Raw genomic sequence first — 19,322 nt, 5'->3', positions numbered from 1 at the left:
TTGTTCCAGCTGGAATGCAACATCAGCAGTGAACACGCTCCCGCTTTGTGACGCTCGCAGCTCAGACTAGAGGCAGGGCATTGTCAGTGGAGCCATTTTTCAATACGTCCTCTATTGGAGTCACAGGACTTAAAATCAGGACAATGGTCGTCATGACTTCATGATGAAAGTGACAGAGCGGTAAATAAAGTGACGAGGACAGTTTTATGGACTCAAATGCAACAGCTAGTTTGACAGTCGCGCAGAGTTCCAACAAAAGACCTCTGGGATTCGGCTCTCCGGCATGATTTACTGCCAGCGCGTCATCTCAGAAGAAAATCTGTTGTAATTAACATATTGATTATATTAGAACAGCTGCTACAAGCACACTGAAATGTCGATTTAAGCCAAGTTTGGGTGAGAAACTCGACAACATAGTAATGACTCACACAACAATATCAACTGCAGATACATGGAGCTGCACACATGAAGATAAGGGGTGTAAGAGAATATCACTACATTTGAGTATAGAGATACTACTGTTAAAAGTTTGTATGCAAACTTTTTTCACGTAGTCTCAGGAGTCAGTCTCTGAAACAATTGGTGGAAACAATTGAGAGTTCAGGAAAAAAAAGCCTGCACTGGAGAATCAACCCACAGTCTTTACGGGTGGCCCTTCATACTGGGTGATGACACGCTGAAGTCGTGTGACTACCACTGAGGAGAATGGGGGGAAATCATTGTTTCTGCTGAGGCGTGTCCTTGAAAAAATGTAAGGTTTGATAACGGCCAGTCTCTCCACTGTTCAAGCAACCATTTTGCACTTAGAAATCTATCAGTGGGCAATAAAAAAGTAAACATTTTTAACTTTTTACAGATTGTATGCGTATGATGGTTTATTCTTTCTAATATGACAATTTTCCTAAAATTTGATTTTAAAAAAGCACAATATATCACATTGCTGTTAGTATCGCAGTATAAAAACATTTGTGAAATATTCATTTTCTGTGTCATTGCAATTAAATTTGAAGCGGACTTGGTGAGACTATGGGCTTTGGTCCAATTGTCATCTGCAGGCACCTGTTTGCAAAATGCATGTACTTCTTACTTTAGTATTCTCATTATTTAAAAGTAACCAGAGTGCAGGAAAGAAAGAAACTAAGCTTTGTCTGGGTGAGGACTCTCAGACCCCCGTCTTTGGTTCGAAATCCTCTCTATTTTTTGAGCTCTCGAGGTTGACAAGTAATGTGGATAAACAAAATAATTGTTAACTTCCCTTGTCTCAGCACAAACTTATGTATGAGATTCCTCCAGGCGGCCGGCAGATGGGAGGTTTTACTGAAAGATCTTGATTGAATGACAAGCTGCTCTCATGTTTTAACACAAAATTCAGTAATAACGCTGCACAGCTATGCGTCCCTCACATTCACGCACCAGAACCCCTCTTCCCATTTTCCCAGCCCTGGCCAGAGCGATCACATTGCATTCTGTTTTCAGCAATCGGCTTATCTCTGCTGCTCTGAGTCCATCTGTGAACCAAGCAGAGTTTATTGGCACTGCACCGAGTTTCCTTTTTTCCTTCTAGACAGGATTGTGTGCGGTGAAATGTCCCCATGAATTCCAGTAATTCTACTGAGTCACTCTCAGGCTGCTGGGTCACATGCAGGAAAGCTGTCTGTACAGACTAAATCAGGAAAGGGATTCCATCACAGGCATTTGCTTAAGTGTGCCACGGAGAGAGTGTAGGAAATCCCTTACAAACACCTACAGGCAAGAAAACAAACAGAGCCTGTGTGTTTCAGTGGACGGCATGACATTCAGGAGTCAACACAATAACACCGATTCACTCTGAGAAAGAAGAGCTAACATTTTCTTTTATTCCTCAATTTTATCTTCCACTGAACATGAGATCATCCTGGTTCTCTCAGATGGACCGGACAGATGGGTTTCTACTTACGCAGCGGAATTCAAAGACAAGACCTTGAGTCAAGACTTCTCTGTAATGTCTCCGATTTTTTATGACCTGACGGCAACATCTCTTCTCCAGTCTGCTGGTGAGAAAGGAACATTCGTGGAACTGACCCACGTTTAAGACCAAACAGGACGGATCATACACTCTTAGACATAAAAATGATAACTAGAACCATATAGGGTTCCTCGGCTTGTCCCCATAGGAGAACCTTCTTTGGTTCCTGGTACAACTGTTTATATATTATTCCACCTATAACCCTCTATGAAGGCCCTTTTCCACCAACGAGAAACCGGCACCATTCCGGCTCAAGCACATAATGTTGAACCGTTCTGAGAAGTTCCACTAAAAAAAAAAAAAAAAAGTTGGTTCCCAGCTTGAACCAAAAACTAGCAGGCTTTCCTTGGGAACCAAAGTGGGCGTGTCATATTCAACAGTTTGTTGTGGATTATGCAACACCCTCTGTTGATAACATCATGATTAAAATCGTTCTGCTCAAAACTGGTGGAAATGCAGGCTGGTTCAGGTTCTTGAATGGAACCAGTCCAAGAACCAGAGGTAATTTGGTGTAAAGGGGTCCTGTGAAAGGTTCCACCCAGAAACCCCTATGGGCTCTTCTCCACCAACAGAGAACCAGCCCTGTTGCTCAAGTACCCAGTTTTTAACTGTTGTATCCCCCAAAAATAAACCAGCTTGGAACTTGAAATTTGGTTCCCAGCTGAAACCAAAAAAATATCGGGTGTTGCTTGGGAACCAAAGTGGGCGTGTCATATTCAACAGTTTGTTGTGGATTGTGCAACACCCTCTGTTGATGACTTCCTTGATTAAAATGATTCTCGTCAAAACTGATGGAAATGCGGGCTGGTTCACTGCATAGCATCAAGGTTTCAAGGATCTTGAACGGAACCAGTCCAAGAACCAGAGCTTATTTGGTGGAGAGGGGCCCCCTAGAAAGAGTTCTGGTTCTAGAGATGGTGTAACCCTCTCAAGGCCCTTTTCCACCAAATTTCACCTGGTTGCACCGTGATTTTGGATCCAACTGGGAACTAACTTTTCAGGTTCTGAACCAATTTATGTTTCGTTGAAATGCTCAGAACAGGTCAGAATTTGGTGCAAGAACCAGAACGGGTTAGATCCATGTTGGTGGTAAAGACGTATCTGGGGACTCTATCCACTTTCTAAGGGCCCTGACAAGAATCCACCAACGGGGTTGTACCAAGAACTTTATGTTCCAAGGGTTTCATATAGAAGCTACCAAGGGGGACCAACCCTCTTGTCTTTGGAGTTCTACAAAGAACCATATTGTGTTCCACAGATGAAGCAAAAATCTATTGAATCCCATAGACTGTATTTTGTGGTCATCCATCATTTTAACAATCTATGTCACAATTATCATGGTTTAAATTGACAAAACATCTTTTAACAGCCACGTTTTTCAACAATCCTTGACGAACTCTGTTTTCCAAAAAGGGTTCTTTGGATAAAAAGGGTTCTTAATGGAACCCCTAGCCTTGCTGAGAACCCTTGAGGGGTCTTCAAAAGTTCTGAATAGAAGTTCAGCTTCAGCAAGAACCCTTTTGGAACTGTTGTTTGTAGGAGCTTAGACTAAACATCCCACCATGAGAGCCATGTGAGCCCATTGAGCTCGGACAGTAGTATCAGTACGATAAACCACAGTTAGCCAGAGTATGTGTACAGTAAGTTTTGTGCTCCTGCTGTTAATTTCACTGTCACATAATTTATTTCATTCTGAAGCTTCAGTGTTTCCTAACTTCAGCTGTGGTTTCTCAAAGCGACTGAATTTCAACAGAAACTGGCTCCTCCTTGTAAGCAGAACAACAGTCAGAGCAACTTTTATTTTAATGATGTCAAGAGAGCCTGAGCTGGATGCATAAAAACATGACCTTTTTGATGTTACTTGTTAAAAATGCCATAAATACCAAAAGGCAACACAACAAACAAATATGCACATTTTCTCAGGCTAGTTCAGACAGAAAAGCCTGTGCAGAAAAACCTCTGTTGCTTTTTGTGTTGTGGGAGAAGGAGCATCAAATAACAACAAGTAAAGAGGCTGCTATCTTTATGTACCTGGTCCATCAGACTGAATCTGCATAGAGTCAGTCACATTTGGAGATTTGTGTTAAACTGTTGCTCATGTTGATGTAATATTCTTAGGAGAATGTAACCTGATGAGTGCTAATTGTGGTATATTCTACCATTGTAGATGCAGGGGCACCACAATCAGGAGAATCAACTGTTATTCATTCACTTACATCTAAATATTTTTTATAGAAATGCACCAGAACCAGAAGTATCTATCATCACTCACAAGCCAGCCTGCACCAACACAATACACCAACCTGCAAACAGTTGCTTATTTACACACCCAGCAGATACAGAGCGCCATTGTGTCACCTGATGAAGTCCATTATTGTCTCTCCTTTTAGCTCTGCTTTGGTCTCCACCAACTCCTGAAGAAAATATTTGGCTCTTTAGCTGCTAAATGCTCCGTGATGTTCACCAGCTAGTTGTTAACCGTGCCTGTCTGCTGTTTGGTGCTGGGTAAGTAGTGTAGCGTGGGTTTATCAGAGGTTTTTGCTACAAACAACAGACAAGAACATTCAAACTGAACCGAAACAATAAAGCTGCAAGACATGAAACTTGTGATTCGGGTGGTAAATAACTCACTTGTAGAGTGGAAATAATAGAAGTGGTACAAATGGTACAGCGTAGTAGTGCTAAGTAGTTTTTAAATAAAGCACAGAAAAACAAATGTATGCATATCTGTACAGTACATGGCGAGCTAACAAGTTAGCTTAATACTTAGCAAGGCTCACCTAAGGACAAGCCCCGAAAAACAATTTCTCTCTTCAGCATCAACTACACAATGCAACAATATGAAAGGCGAATTTTACCAGTGTAATATTAGGATTTCCATTGTCAGTGACTTCAGCACAGGCATGCAGAAACACAACAGACACGATGAGCAAGAATGATGAGAAAAGGAAGCCGTAACAAAACTGTAATTTCCAATAAATTTTCAAAACAAAGGTCTCTGAACCTAAATGTCTCTACACATGACAAAGTCACAGCATAAAACATTTTGTTCCTCTCAGGGGGGGCAGTGAATCTCACTGGTAGATTATATCAGGATATCAAGTATTATAAAAAACAAAACATTCCTATTTCTTGTCTTTTATATTAGAGCTGTAATGATTTGTCAATTAATTGATTAGATAATCAAAAGAAAATTAGTTGCAAACTATTTGGATAATCAATTAATAGTTTCAGTCATTTTTCAAGCACAAATGTCTTAACATTTGCTGGTTCCAGCTTCTTAAAAGTAAAAGTGAGGTTTTGCTGCTTTTCTTCATTTCTGATAATAAATAAAACTATGTAACCAGATTTTTGATCATATCACACTACGTGACAATCAGCGTTCTTGTCCTGTCTGTAAGTCTGTGCACTCTCATTGCCATGACTCAAATCTACTGACTCATGTCCCAAAGCAGATTGTTAACAGATTTTCTTCAAATCTGTCTGTTCCCCTGAAGAGCCATCGAGCCTGTTGTATGTTTGAACGTCTCTCCATCGTAGCCCACTGGCATCATGTACTGTATATACCTCCATCTGTTTGTTCACCAATACACTACAGGATTTGTTCGTGCCTTTAAAAGAGCGGCCTTTGTTAGGTTGCTGCGAGAGTTGGGACACTTGTTGGCAGAAAACAGACCCCTGCTGGCAGCTGAAAGCCCCCCTGCTTAGCTGAGAGTTAAACACACCTCCACCGAACTTAACGTTTATACACTAACAAATCCACTGACCAAAACTCCTCCACATGAAAACCACACGTCTTGTTAAGGTTGAGGGGCGCTCACAGATGTCACAGTGAGACCCCCCTCACACACACACACACACACACACACGAACACACACACACACACACAACAGCCACACAAACACACACTTGACAGGGGAAACAACAGGACTTGGTGGCAGAAGGAGCAGCTGCTCTCTGAGGTCAGATTACAGATAAAGAAAACATTTTAGGTTCCAGGCCAGGAAAGCTGCTCTCTGACAAGAACTGGAAACGCTGCCTTATTCCTGCTGACACGCACAAACGCACACAGATGCATTCACAGCAAACGCACGTGTTCAAAGGGATAGTTCGGATTATTTGATGCCGCATTGTACTTATCAATAGTCAGTGTATCAGCTGCAGTAGATGGTAGGCAACATGTCACCAGTTTGGAGAAGCAGAGAGGAGTACCAGAACAAAAGATAAGCAATGAACTGCCGTGGAAAGGGTCAGCAACAAAACGTACTTTGGCCAGTTAAAAAGTCTGCCTTAAAAATCAATATCAATATATTTAAGTGCATGCAATATACTGCAATTTTTTAAACTAATTTTAGGAAAGTTAGAAAAATAAACAGATTATAAAGAATAATCAGAAAATCTGAGTTCAAATGTTTACTTGTTAAGGCAATCAGAAAAGTGAAGATAGATAACAACATTGCTATTTAGTGGTCGTGGGTTTAAACACAACACAATAGGAACCACTGCAAAACATCTGTTTTGAGAATCTACACAGTATCACGATACATTATATTGTGATACTCAAATGTAGTGAATGTACTGGATGTACTTACACCCCTATATACTGTATACTTAACACTTTACTTTGTCTGCTACCACCAACCAAACTCCATAGGCGAAATCATTAATTTTACCTTGCAGAAGACAGGAGCTCGTGGTTTACCACTGCCCTGATTGGTTAGTTTATTTGTGTTATTATGTGACATTGGTGAATCTGAACAAACCTTGGAACACACTGAAGTCATATAATGACACAAACAAACTGACATATTGAGGCACCAGTGGTCCAGCAACACCCATGTTCTGCATAGTAAAATGACTGATTTCACCTATGGAGTTTGGTTGGTTTGAAAAGAGAGCGATATTTGGCTTATATAATGCCAGTTTTACATCAGAAAAGGTTATCTGACGGCAAAGTTAAGTGGTTGAAAATATTCTTGATATAATATAAATTTAAACCAATATTGATATTTTTAGGTGGTCCTTTCTTAATTAGCTAAAATACCATTTTGTTGCTGACCCTCTCCACAGCGCTACATCCCTTAGCTTCCATGCTGGTGCCCCTCTCTGCTTCTCCACACTGGGGGTCTGACAACCACCATCTACTATAGGTAATACACTGACTACTAATATGTACCTCATACAACCCCACATCAAATAATCCAAACTAGACCTTTAACTGTATAACTGCTGTTTAATTCAAGAAATAAGCTGAAGGTGATGAGCTGGCCCATGTGTCGGCCTGTCTGCTCAAAGTTTGACACCACTGCCTTCCTCAGACTCATGAAAGCACCATGTCCAAAAAAATCAGAGTCACCACCCTCCCCTCTCCCTCCTGTGTCTGTGTTTGGCCCTAATAAATTCTCTCCAGCTTCTCCAATAACTTCCTCCTACTTCCTATCTGGCACGGCGCTCAGGAAACAATCAGAGCTGAGAGTGAGAGGAGGGCTGGACGGCCAACAGCTCACACGGCAAGAGGCAGAAAGAGAGTCAGAGGGAAAACTTGAGACAAACACACATGAACGCATACACACACACACACATCGCATGCACCCCTTGTCAAGTCAAACATTTGCAGTTTGATACCAGCTGCATGCCCAAGAAAAACAATAATGTTCAAGTCTCGCACGCAAGAATGAAAATGTGTGAAAACGATCTGATGTGGAAGAGTCCGACACATTTTTTAACCATAAAATGCACCACAACTGACTCTTATTTGTCGTTTTCTTTTAAATAAATCACAAGGCGAGGAGCTCACTGAGGTAAGAAGAGCTTACTGGTTTCTTAAATGAGTCACAGGCAGATAAATGAGTATCACACGTCTGAGCACGAACATAAGGCCTCATTCATTCATTCATTCATTGTTCTATTTTAAACTCTGGACACTGCTGGCTATGTGGTCTACCTTGAATTGTAACACTTCTGGAGAATTAAGACTAAATCCATCTGAAGAGGGAAAGACTGACACAAAACGGGCCGCGTGTGCCAGAGAGCTTTTTCTTTTTCTTTTTTTTTTTTTTTTTTTTAACAGCCTGAATCAGCATTTTAATCGGAAATTTTCCAGGGAACTTAGCGGAGAAGCCATTCTAGCCTGAATTGGTCATTTTGTGGCGGGGAGAGTGGTTTGAAGCCATAATCTGTGAAACCTTTAAGACATGCATAACTTTGCAGCAGAATGCACCAGCCAATAACTCATCTAACCATATAAATGGTGGAACAAGGCATTAAAAGCAGCCATGGCTTTGATCAGGGCCATATAGAAGGGATTTTCACAACGGAAACTAGGATTAAAAATAAAAAACTGAAACAGGGACACGACTGATGGCGCATTTAATGTATGCAGATAAACTCAGAAAGGTCTGTGCCCGGCGTCATAAACTACCTTAAGTTTCAAACTTAAGTTTGTCCCTTAAGCAAAATTATTCCATAGGCTAAAGGGTTCACTCTTAGCTTGTCTCCTTGCTTTAGAGGTCAGACTAAGGCTTTCACAGCAGTTACTGTCATAATACAGCACACGAAGACTTCAGTTACCATGGTTACGCTTCACTTACAGCATTCTTTAATGTTACTGTACAGCGTTCGCCACATTCACACGGCAGCCATTTTTCCTCTGATGTCCCACTCAGCTCAAATGCTGTACTGCTGTTTCAGGTTGTACGTCGTACAAACATGGAGAATCTGACAAATCTTTAGCATTTTGCAACTTAAAAGACAATGGATAGTTAAAATCTGGGGGGACATTGGCCATATTTCAAAATAAAACAACATATTTAATAATCTGTTACCTACCATGGCTAATGTTAGCATTCAACCACTTCCTAGCTAACGCTACCATTTTAAAGTGTTACACGATACAATAGGGAAGACATAAATTAATTCTGAAATAGTAACACTTGTCTTACCCACATTAAGCTTGATGTTATCCGGATGTTACCAAGTTTGCAATCTAATGTTAGCTAGCTGTCCCTCTGTCTCGCAAGCACTCAACCTGTGTGTATTTTTAGTTGCAACATTAGTTATTGTCTAACCACTAATTATTTATGTTATGAAATATGTTGTTGTAGTTTGACATGTGGCCCAATGTCTCTCAAGATTTTCACTGGCCATTATATTTTCAGTTACTGGTCAATCAGGAAGCAGTGAAGTGATAACGATTTGTGTCATTTGAGCTTCCCACCCTGAGTGTGACGTCACAGGAAAACGGAAATGTGTCAATATAATCAACTATTGTCAGTTGCTAAAAATATATATTGTCATTTGTTAGCTAGCTTAGCTATTACAATCAGTTAGCCTGTGTTAGCTAGCTTCTCCAAAATGAACGACAAGGGAAAAGAAAAAGAAGAACAAGCACAGAATCCAAAGTTAATTTAACCAAGCAGACTGATATGTGAGAAATCTTGCTTACCATGAAATCATAAAGTATTATAGAAATAAGCTACCATTAATAAAGAGTTATGTTAATGTTTTAACAATTTAAGGTCAGTCTTTGCCCTTTTATGCAGCCGGGCACAGATCGCCCTTAAAATCACCGGGACACCTGTGTAGTTTTATACTCGGAGCAACCGAAGTGAATAACTCTGTGCTGTAGAAGGAGATCATCCCCCAACCCAAAACACTCTGAGCACAGGGATTAAAGGGGTTTCACATGAGTGCCCTTGGGTCACTGGAGCTCCAGTGCGACACACAGGCCTCACACACACACACACACACACACACACACACACACACACACACACACACACACACACACACACCAGACGGGCCCAGTGTGAGAGTGAGCCTCCCGTTATCTATAATGGAGGCACAAACACTGGCACACATAACCCCAGACATTTTTTTTATGAGCTCTGCCTCTTTTGAGTACATTTATGTGGAACATCACTCCCAACAGTTGGTCGCCGGAGAAAGGACAACTAGAACGTTTAGCAACTTGGGGACAACTGACACAAAGACTTTACTGTTCTAGGCCACTCCCCGGCTCCTCCCCTGAGTGGTCCGAATAGGAGGCCAGGAAGCTTATCTGTTAAAACCTCATGGTTTGGAGGATATGTAAACATGTGCAGTGCATTAACGTGAATACAATGCTGATAAATTGTGTTACTGCATGGGGACTCTGAGAGTGAAGTAACTGGTATGTTTAAAGATATATTTTATGTATTTATTTAGTTATTTTTATTTGTTGATGGAAAGTATTTAAGTACATTTACTCAGGTATTACACTTGCAAATTCCAGGTACTTGTACTTTCCTGAGGTATTTCTATTCCAAGCCACTTTATACTTCTACTCCACTACATTTATCTGACAGGCATCAAACACATCACATACTTTGATTAGTTAACTATTAAATTAATCAAAAGCTATTTTGATAACTGATTAGTCATTTTTTTAAATAAAGAAAGTCAAAACTCTGATTTGAGCTTCTTAAATGTGATTATTTAATCATGATTTTTTTTTTTCTGGTTTCTTTACTCCTCTAGACTACAGCCATGAGTTGAACAGCTTCTATCTGAGGATCTTGGGCTTTGGGAAACACAGATCGACATTTTTTACCTTTTGTTTGACATTTTAGACCAAAGAAGTAATTGATTAATCAGGAAAATAATCATCAGATCAATTGACAAGGAAATTTTTTGTCCATTGCAGCCCTGTGATGCTGCACTATGAACCCAGTAGTGTGCGAAGTATCTAAAACTGTCTCCACTTAGATGGACGACAAAATATATCACATATGTCGAGCGTTTTTAGACACTTTAATTAGACAATAATCAGACATTTTAATGCACTGTGACGCTTTAAGTAAGTAGGATCTGAGTATGTCTTCTATGACTTGGTGCTGGAGCATTCAGTGCCTGAAATTTTGCATGTATTTCTTTTGTTGCATCACTGTAATAAATATGTCAAAACACAATATGCTCTTCATCAACACAACTGGAGTCTTTAACCCAGCGGCTGCTAGTTAGACTGCACATTGTATTCCAGATTGTCAATAGTGTCCCACTGCTGAGAGCTGCAGGCTTTTCTCTGAGGCCCTCTGTGTGCTCACCACGCAGACATAAGTGCTATTTGTTCAGATCTGGGTTGACAGAGGGGCAAGTGTCCACCACCATTTGGACGACGAGCACTTCTGGGGATGGTGCTAAAAAGCAACCAACGTCTGCACAAATGGGCAAAAGCTCATTAGCCGTTCTTCTGTGGGTTTAGCACAAACGGGCGAAGCTCCTGCTGACAAACGGTCAACAGACCTGCTGCAACCCGAGTAAACACTCTGCAGAGGAGAGAAAGAAAGGATGCACTCCAGCACCGGAGGAATGGTTTGAAATACCTGCAGTGTCTCTGCGGTTTCTGATCAAATGTAGGTTTTCAAAAATCGAAAACATCAGACTTTTTTTTATCCCTCATGAAGAGAACACATGCTCATTAACTCTTCCCTCTGATAAACGGCCTGAAGGAACACAGATGTGGAGTAAAAAGAGAGAAAACAGCCACTTTAAGAGGATATTACCCCAAGCAATCTAATTGACCTCCATGACACGGGTTAAGTTGTAAAACTTTCCCCTCGCATTTAACTCTCTCACACGAGCATGCAGCATACACTGTAAAAAGTGTACTTCAGTAGTAGTTGAAGTAATGTTTTCAGTGAGTTTGATTCAGCTTTCTGCTTCATGGATGGCAGTCAACTTTTGTTGATTATAAGAACTTTACCCTCATGTTGCCTCAGCCTGCTAATCTTATGTCAGTAAAAGTGCATCAGTTAGGTTTCTGCTGGTATTGCACGTCTGACATCAAGACGTCCACGTCTTTTCCACATTTTTCACCCTGAAATTGAGCTGCGGTGTCTCGGAAAGAAGTAGAATACAAGAAAATTATATTTTGTGATCAAATAATAATAAAAAATAATTATGTTTTATATAAAATGGTCCACCTGATTTGATTTGACTGTATTGTTTCAGCATTCAAATAGTCCAAATGTTACCAGTAATATTCATTATTATTAACTTGCAACAATAACAATTTTTTAGCGCGCTAGCAAACAGTAGTGTTATTTTTTTTACTTCTTAGCTAGCTAGCAAACAATTCACCTTTTTTTTCTTTTATAGATAGCTAGCAAACAAATATGACTTTTAATTTTTTTTTCTAGCTATCTTGCAAACAATAATGCTTCTTTTGATTTTACTTTTTAGCTACGTAGCAAACAATGCAACGTTCTGTTACAGAATAAAGAGCGAGCATCTGCGTGTTTCATTTCAGTTAATATAAATAAAGTAGGCTTTACTAAGCACAGATTAATTTTAAATTGCGAAACAGACATTTAATTTTAGTTTAAATCTGGATTTACTTATTTTAAACCCAGTTTTACAAAATTCTGATTAGTACTAATCTTTGATTTAATTAATCCTCAGTCTAAGGTCACAATAACAATACAATAATAACTGCTTTTCCTGAAGTACTTTACTTTTGGTTAAAGCAAAAAACTGAGTTGGAAAAATTGGTAACTTTTATGTTGTATTAAATTGAAGATGCATTAGTGAAAACTGCTGATATGAAAACAATCAGCTTATTCAATTTATCTTACTTAAAGCAATCATGTTCATCTAACTTGTTAACTTGATTTTGTAATAACTTTTTAAGTTGGTCCAACAGTTCTCTTTTTTCATTGCAATGCACACACTAAATGCACAACGGCTGAGAAACATGAAGTACGTTCAAGGAAAAAAAAAAAAAACCCACACTGTACATTGGGAGGCCTGATGCATTCATGCTGCATAAAACAATGAAGGGGGAATCTGTCAGAGCAGCAGAATGCTTAATCCTTTCCAGATTTACCCATCAGCATAGAAATCTATTATTAGGCACATCTTGGCGTGTCTCATTTACCAAGGACACATTGTTTGGTTGTACTGGTTGGTCGTTTCATTTCAGAACATCACTTCCACATGTTAATAGAAACCAGTACTTAAGAGGGGCTCAAACTGATGATTTAGCCACTCAACCATGACCTTACACGACCAAGAGGAAGATAAAACTTGCCATATGTTATCTGATCATCTTCGATATCAATGTTTCAGCAAAAGACTGTAGCACAAACAGACACTGCACGACTTCAAAGACCACAGCCATATGGATTAAAGACAGAGGAGCAAAAACTTGTGGAGCTTTAGCTCCCCACAAACTTCCAGGGTTCAGTGTTCATGTTTTTTTTTCACTTGCCCCATCCAAAATCTACTTGCCAAAGTCAATTTTTACATTTTTTTTTTTAAACTGTTTGTGGTTATCAACTAACAGTAAGTTTAATCTCAGGCAGCAATGTCTTTAAATCTCTAATTCTGTCAGTCTAAATCCCAGAGATATTTAGTTTAATATGATAATAAACAAAGACCAGTGGGAAATCTCCACATTTCAGAGCCTGAAAACAGCCATTTTGCATGAAAAATTATGATTAATTAAATATCAAAATAGTTAAAATTCTCTTTTACCACTTGCCTGGTCGGGCAAGTGAGTTGCCAGATTTACCCCCAGGCAGGCAAGCAATCCTCTGAACTTAGTTAAATTATTAAAAAATATATTAGAGCTGCAATGATTAGTCAAAAATTTATGAATTTACAAATTAATCGCAAACTTCGATAATTATAGGAAAAACATTTCCAAGTTTCTGATTTCTTTGGTGCTCTATGACCTGAATACTGAATATTAAGACTGCCAAAAAATGTTTATTTTCTTTATCAATTAATCTGAGGGTTATTTTCATAATTAATCAATAAATGACTCTTCATTTATTATCATAAAGAAGAAAAGAAAAGCAGCAAATCTGCTGTTTTCCACCATTTTCTGATATTTTAAGGACCAAACAACTAATCAAATAATCAAGAAAACGATCAAAAGATTAATCAATAGAGAGAATAATGGTTAGTTTCAGCTAAATATAAATGTAATTATAATATTCTTCAACTTTAAGGTGTGTTGGTGCAGTGGAAACAGATAAGAGACAGACAGGTTATTCTGCTCGCTGTGACCAACCTGACAGACTGCATTCTGTTGTTGAGTCAGACCTGTTGACTGGCAGTGATTTAACTCTGCAGCTCATATGACTGTACAAATTTAGCACGAAGGAGGTGCTAACATGTCGTTTTTACATTTTCTAATCGGCTCAAACATTTGGCTCCGTCCACACAAAAACAAACACAACAAAACAAAAAGTTTATACCCGGGCGAGCCTGAACCAACAACGCAGAGCAGACGCAGAGCGGAGAGCAGGTGTAGCCTGAGGTGGCCTGCATACAATTATACAATTAGCTCGCACTCATATCCATGCATCTCAAATCCTCACCTGTGAATTATGTACTTAGTGGGACTTTGCAGAGTATCATCACATGCAATGTTTGTTGGCACGAATAGACAAAGAAAGAAAGAAAGCTTATAGATAGATAGATAGATAGATAGATAGATAGATAGATAGATAGATAGATAGATTATTTATATATCTAATTAATATTAATAATAATATAAGCATTAAAACAGAGTTTACATGGTGCTTTGACAAAAAAACAGGACACCCAGGAGGAAATATAACAACATAAGGCCAAACAAAAGCCAAATTAAGGTCAATTAAAAGACAAAAACAGATAGTAGAGAGAAGAGTAGAATATAAGTAGAGATAATAAAGTAGAGAGAAGATAATATGATGTAATTGCATATCAAACAAAAGTCCTTTGTGCCATTATTCTAGTAGAGCGCTCACAAAAGCCTTTTTCTTTTTACATTAATCTGTATATCTAACAGTCTGAAGTCTGACTCTTATCTCTTATGTTTTCGGAATTTCTACTAAATTGGAAAAAGTTTGAAAAAAGTTTTTATGTAGGTCTTTTTTTTAGGGATCAGCTAATAAACTAACGCAGGAGGTTCGGTTTTTCTAAATAAAACCCCACTGACATAACAGCAGCGATGTGACAGAAACCATTCTTGGTGAGCAGAAGTGTAATTAGAGTTTGGTATATCTTGTCATTTGACTGTAAGTGCATCACATACATTGCTTTTCGCTTAATTAATTAATTGTTTGCCCAGAAAAATGGTGAAAAATGTCAATCTGTTTTCCCTCAAGTGTCTTGTTTTGTCCACAAGCCAAAGACATTCAGTTTAGTGTCATAAAGGAGTAAAGAAACCAGAAAATATTCACATTTAAAAAGCTAAAATCAGAGAATTTTGACTTTTTCTTCTCTTAAAAAATGACTCAAACAAAGGTATCAATAATCAAAACAGTTGGTAATTATTTTAATAGTTGACAACTAATCAATTAATTGTTACAGCTCTAAAACTAATGCATGTTTGATTTGACACAAAACCTACAAACATAATAGCAGTGATGCATCAGAAGTCATTTTCTGCATGCAGAAGTGAAGCTCCAGTTCCAGCTCAGTACATTTTGTCATTTGTTTGTGGGGCTGCTTGGAGTTTAGCCAGTTTGTTGTTTGGTCTTTAAAATGTCAGAAACTGTTGATCAGTGTTTCAAAAAAAAAAAAGCCCCTAAAATGTCTGAAAAAATCCCCAGTAAGAAGATGGAATGAGAGAGTTTTGACTTCTTTCTTTAAAAAGTTACTCGAACAGATGAATTAATAGAAGAGAATAATTAATTGTCAAAATAGTTGTTGATTATTAGAATAGCTGATTAATCATTGCAGCTCTAAATTAATGCAGGACGTTTGGTGAGAGGTGACGTAACCAAAGTCATTTTTGGTATGCTGAAGTTTACTTTCTGGGATCGTATATTTGATCTTTTTTTTTATAAACATTATACGCAGGGCTGCTTAGTGTTTGTCTTTAAATGTCTGAAAATGGTGAAAAATGTCGAACAGTGTTGGCAGTTAACTTGATAATCGATTCATAGTTGATTAATCATTGCAGCTATAATTAAATTATGGCATTTATTGTTGTACACCTCTGTCTGCATGTTTCATAAGTCTGTTTTTTTTTATGTAGATGAGATGTGTGAAAACAAGTTGTTTACTCACCTAACACGTATGCAAACAATGTTAAAACTGGGATATTTTTCATTAATAAGAGTACTGATTAACAAATAATAGTAGTAAAAATAGAATTCTGTTGCAAGTTTTATCATTGCAGAACAAAAACTAAAGATATTTTAAGTATTTGGTTTGTTAAAAATGTTGCTAACCTTGGTTGAAGCATAAATGATTTGGTTTCATTTCCTTTAAAACAAGCAAACTGTTCTGTAAACCTTTTATTCTGATAAACTCTGGTGAGCAGAGAGGAGTGTTTTCCTGCTCTTGCCTGCGCTGACAAATCCAGAACTTGTTGTCTTACCTTTGGGCTGCAGAGGTCCAAACCAGACTGAAGTTGTGTATTCCTCCAAATCCTTTTTTGTTTGTGTGTCTGTCTGTGTGTAACAGCCTGTAGCTATAATAACTGCTGGATTCCTCTTGCGGCTGGAAGAGTTGGGTGATCCAGGTGTGATGAACTGTGCGAAGGCAGAAAACAAACATATTGGCCCACTTCTTGACAATCTTTGTTTTCTCTTTTCTCTTTTTGTGTGTAATGTTGCGAGTCAATGAGGCGGTCTACCGGTGGAAACGTGATTGTTACAGAGCCTGTCAAAGATATCCCTGCACACTGGCAAAGTCAAACACAATAGACTATCAATCTGCAAATGTTTTCTTCCCTCCCAACGCGAGCAGCTCCACGGAAAAATGTAAAAAATGACAATGATCTGAAAACTTCACCGAGACAAGCGGCATGAAAAAACTGCTGAGAAAAGAAAGAGAGGGCTCTAAACAGAACAGAGGGAACATTAGAGGAGAACTTACCTTTTCTGTTAATTCAGGCAGTCACCTTCTCGTCCTCAATGAAAGCAGCTGGTCACTTTAGTCAGTTTGTTATAATTTGGCGCCTTGTTGTTTTCTGTAATATTTCTCAGAGGTTTGACAGTATAAGTGGAATGTTAAGTATGACTTTGGTATGAAATCAACGCACTACACTGGAAAACGAAGGGGGAGGGGAAAAAAAAGAGTTTCAAGGAGGAGCCACTGGTGCGCGTCAATCAACAAGCCCCGGGGGCGGGGCCTCCGCTTCAGGCTCCGCCCACCACAAAAAAAAGAAAAAAAAAAAAAAACCTGCAGAGAGAACTGCAGCTCCCTGCCCTAAAAAAAAAAAGAAAAAAACAGTCAATGCACATACAGCTATATATCTGCATTACATTAAAACACTGACATGCATCTACTGACACTTTTACTGTGCAGCCAAAACTTTGTTTAACCCGTTTGCACCCAGTTTTGTCCCCCTTTATTTTCGTTTAAGCAGCTTGAAAGGTAGAATCAGCAGGATTTGTCTGAGCTGGTTATAAATGCACCAGAAAGAAAGCTGATTGTTGTGTCTCATACTGACATTTTGTCTGCAGATACAGAAAATGTTGCATATTATGCCTTTAGGGTTTGAAATATCATCTCTCTGTATGACAGTCTTCGATTTACATTCTTTATCTTTTTGTTCCAGCACTTTATTGAAGGTATGTGATGATGAAACCCAACCCAACTGTTTGTTTACTGGATTTCACATTTTTTTTTATTGCTGCATTACTCCATTAAAAGCAAATATTCTACATTCCTCATAGCCTGAGAATCAGACTTAACTACCATTTAATTTAATCTTTTGAATGACTGATCAGATCTGAGATGTGGGTTGTGATACAGAGGCCTTGAACTCGACTTGATGTCTCGTGCATGATTTTATCAGTGATGAAGTATAGTATATTAACTGATTTACTCACGTAAAGTACTTAAAAACACTTTAAGCTGATTGTTCTTTTATTTTATGCTACTTTATAGAGGCAACCGTTGTGGATTTTACACCACTACATGTATTTGACAGTGACAGCTACTTTACTGATGAAGATTTTTGTCGTAGATTTAAGCAGGGATACTCAACATGCAGCCCGTGGGCCAAATCTGGCCACAGGGTGCCGAGTGACCCACCATTCATTCTCTAATTCACAATAAAATAAACTGATTCACACCTGGAATTTTTAAAATACCAGTTAGCAAATAATAATTCATAATGATTCAATAGTTTTTCTTGGCTGTTAACATGAGAAGTTGCATTTTTACCTGCACACACTAAAAGACCTTAAATAAACTACTGACTTTGTCTCTGACAGGAGCAGTTAATAGTTCATGTTTATGGATCATTTCAACATCTGAGTGACTGCATGAGTTGCCGCCATCAAATGCAGTAAAATATCTGATTTATCTGTCACACCTGCCTTGTATCAAGTAAATTTAGTTAATAAGTCATTTAATTTTAAAATTTGGAAACTTCAAAGTAAGATGAGTCATGGGCCTTTTAATGTTCATTGATTTTATCTGATTAATAACATTATTATCAGGGTTTGTTTACTGACTGGCCTCTGGCCTTCTGTCAGTCAGTTTTTCCCCTGAATTAAACTAACCGGCAAAATGTAAAGTAACTAAGATTAGCTTCTTCATAGTCAGCAACATAATTGAAATCAGGTAGTATGTTAATGCATCAGTAGAATGATATCAAATACTTTATATTTATGTTATTTATATTTATTTTATATTATTATATAAATGTCATGTAAGTATAGTAATATAAAACCTCTACATAATAAAGTTGCTTATAATTCCTCTAATTAAGTGAAAAAAAATTGAATGCAGGACTTTTATTTGTAATAGCTATACACAGTGGTAATACTGCTTTATTTAAATAAGGGATCTAAGTACTTCTTTCGCACACAGTCCCTCAAATTCAGTCTGACATATTTGGTATTTTTGGAAACTACAGGATCTTTAATGATTTATTCTTATTTTTCTATTAGAGCACTGATAATTACTCTTAAATAAAATATTTAAATATGTTTTCCAGCACTGGGTTTACTGTAGGATTATTAAATTAAATATAAGTGTTACACATACTGTATTTGCCGTTTCTCCGTCTCTCTTTAGGCTATTTTATTTATTTATTCAACAAACTTAGACCTTGAGCATATTTCCATCCAGCAACAGCTCCTTCTGTTGGTCAACATCATGGTTGCAACATGTTGTCAGTATGTATTTATCCAGTGCTGAGACACAAAAGCAGAGCTACTGTAAATGCAGCTGGTGTGAAAATGACTCACTTGTATATTAAATGACTTACATGTAGATTAAAGTGACTCACTTGTAGATGCACTGTGTGTGTTAGTGTTAAAGAATGACAACAGTAATCTTGGCTGCTTGTTTAGCTGGAAGTCACGTAACAGACAAAGACAA

General features: G+C 38.2%; 1 protein-coding gene across 7 annotated transcripts in view; it reads right to left on the bottom strand.

Moving 5' to 3' along the window:
• The window catches only part of tead3b (TEA domain family member 3 b), a 48,827-nt gene extending 32,162 nt beyond the window's left edge, over positions 1-16,665 (bottom strand). For 2 of the 7 annotated variants that reach the window (XM_084738297.1, XM_084738324.1), the window contains exon 1: positions 16,363-16,662. The gene's annotated coding sequence lies outside the window, so the exon portion shown is untranslated. Of the gene's footprint in view, positions 1-16,362 lie in introns of all 7 variants that reach the window. The other 5 variants (XM_084738359.1, XM_084738305.1, XM_084738313.1 and 2 more) reach the window with 5 other exon arrangements.
• Positions 16,666-19,322: the final 2,657 nt, after the last annotated feature.

The sequence above is a fragment of the Lutjanus erythropterus genome, chromosome 2, assembly GCF_056507025.1.
Source record: "Lutjanus erythropterus isolate fLutEry1 chromosome 2, fLutEry1.hap2, whole genome shotgun sequence".
NCBI lineage: Eukaryota > Metazoa > Chordata > Actinopteri > Lutjaniformes > Lutjanidae > Lutjanus > Lutjanus erythropterus.
Note: the sequence above shows the minus strand (reverse complement) of the source record. Positions and strands in the feature narration are given on the sequence as shown.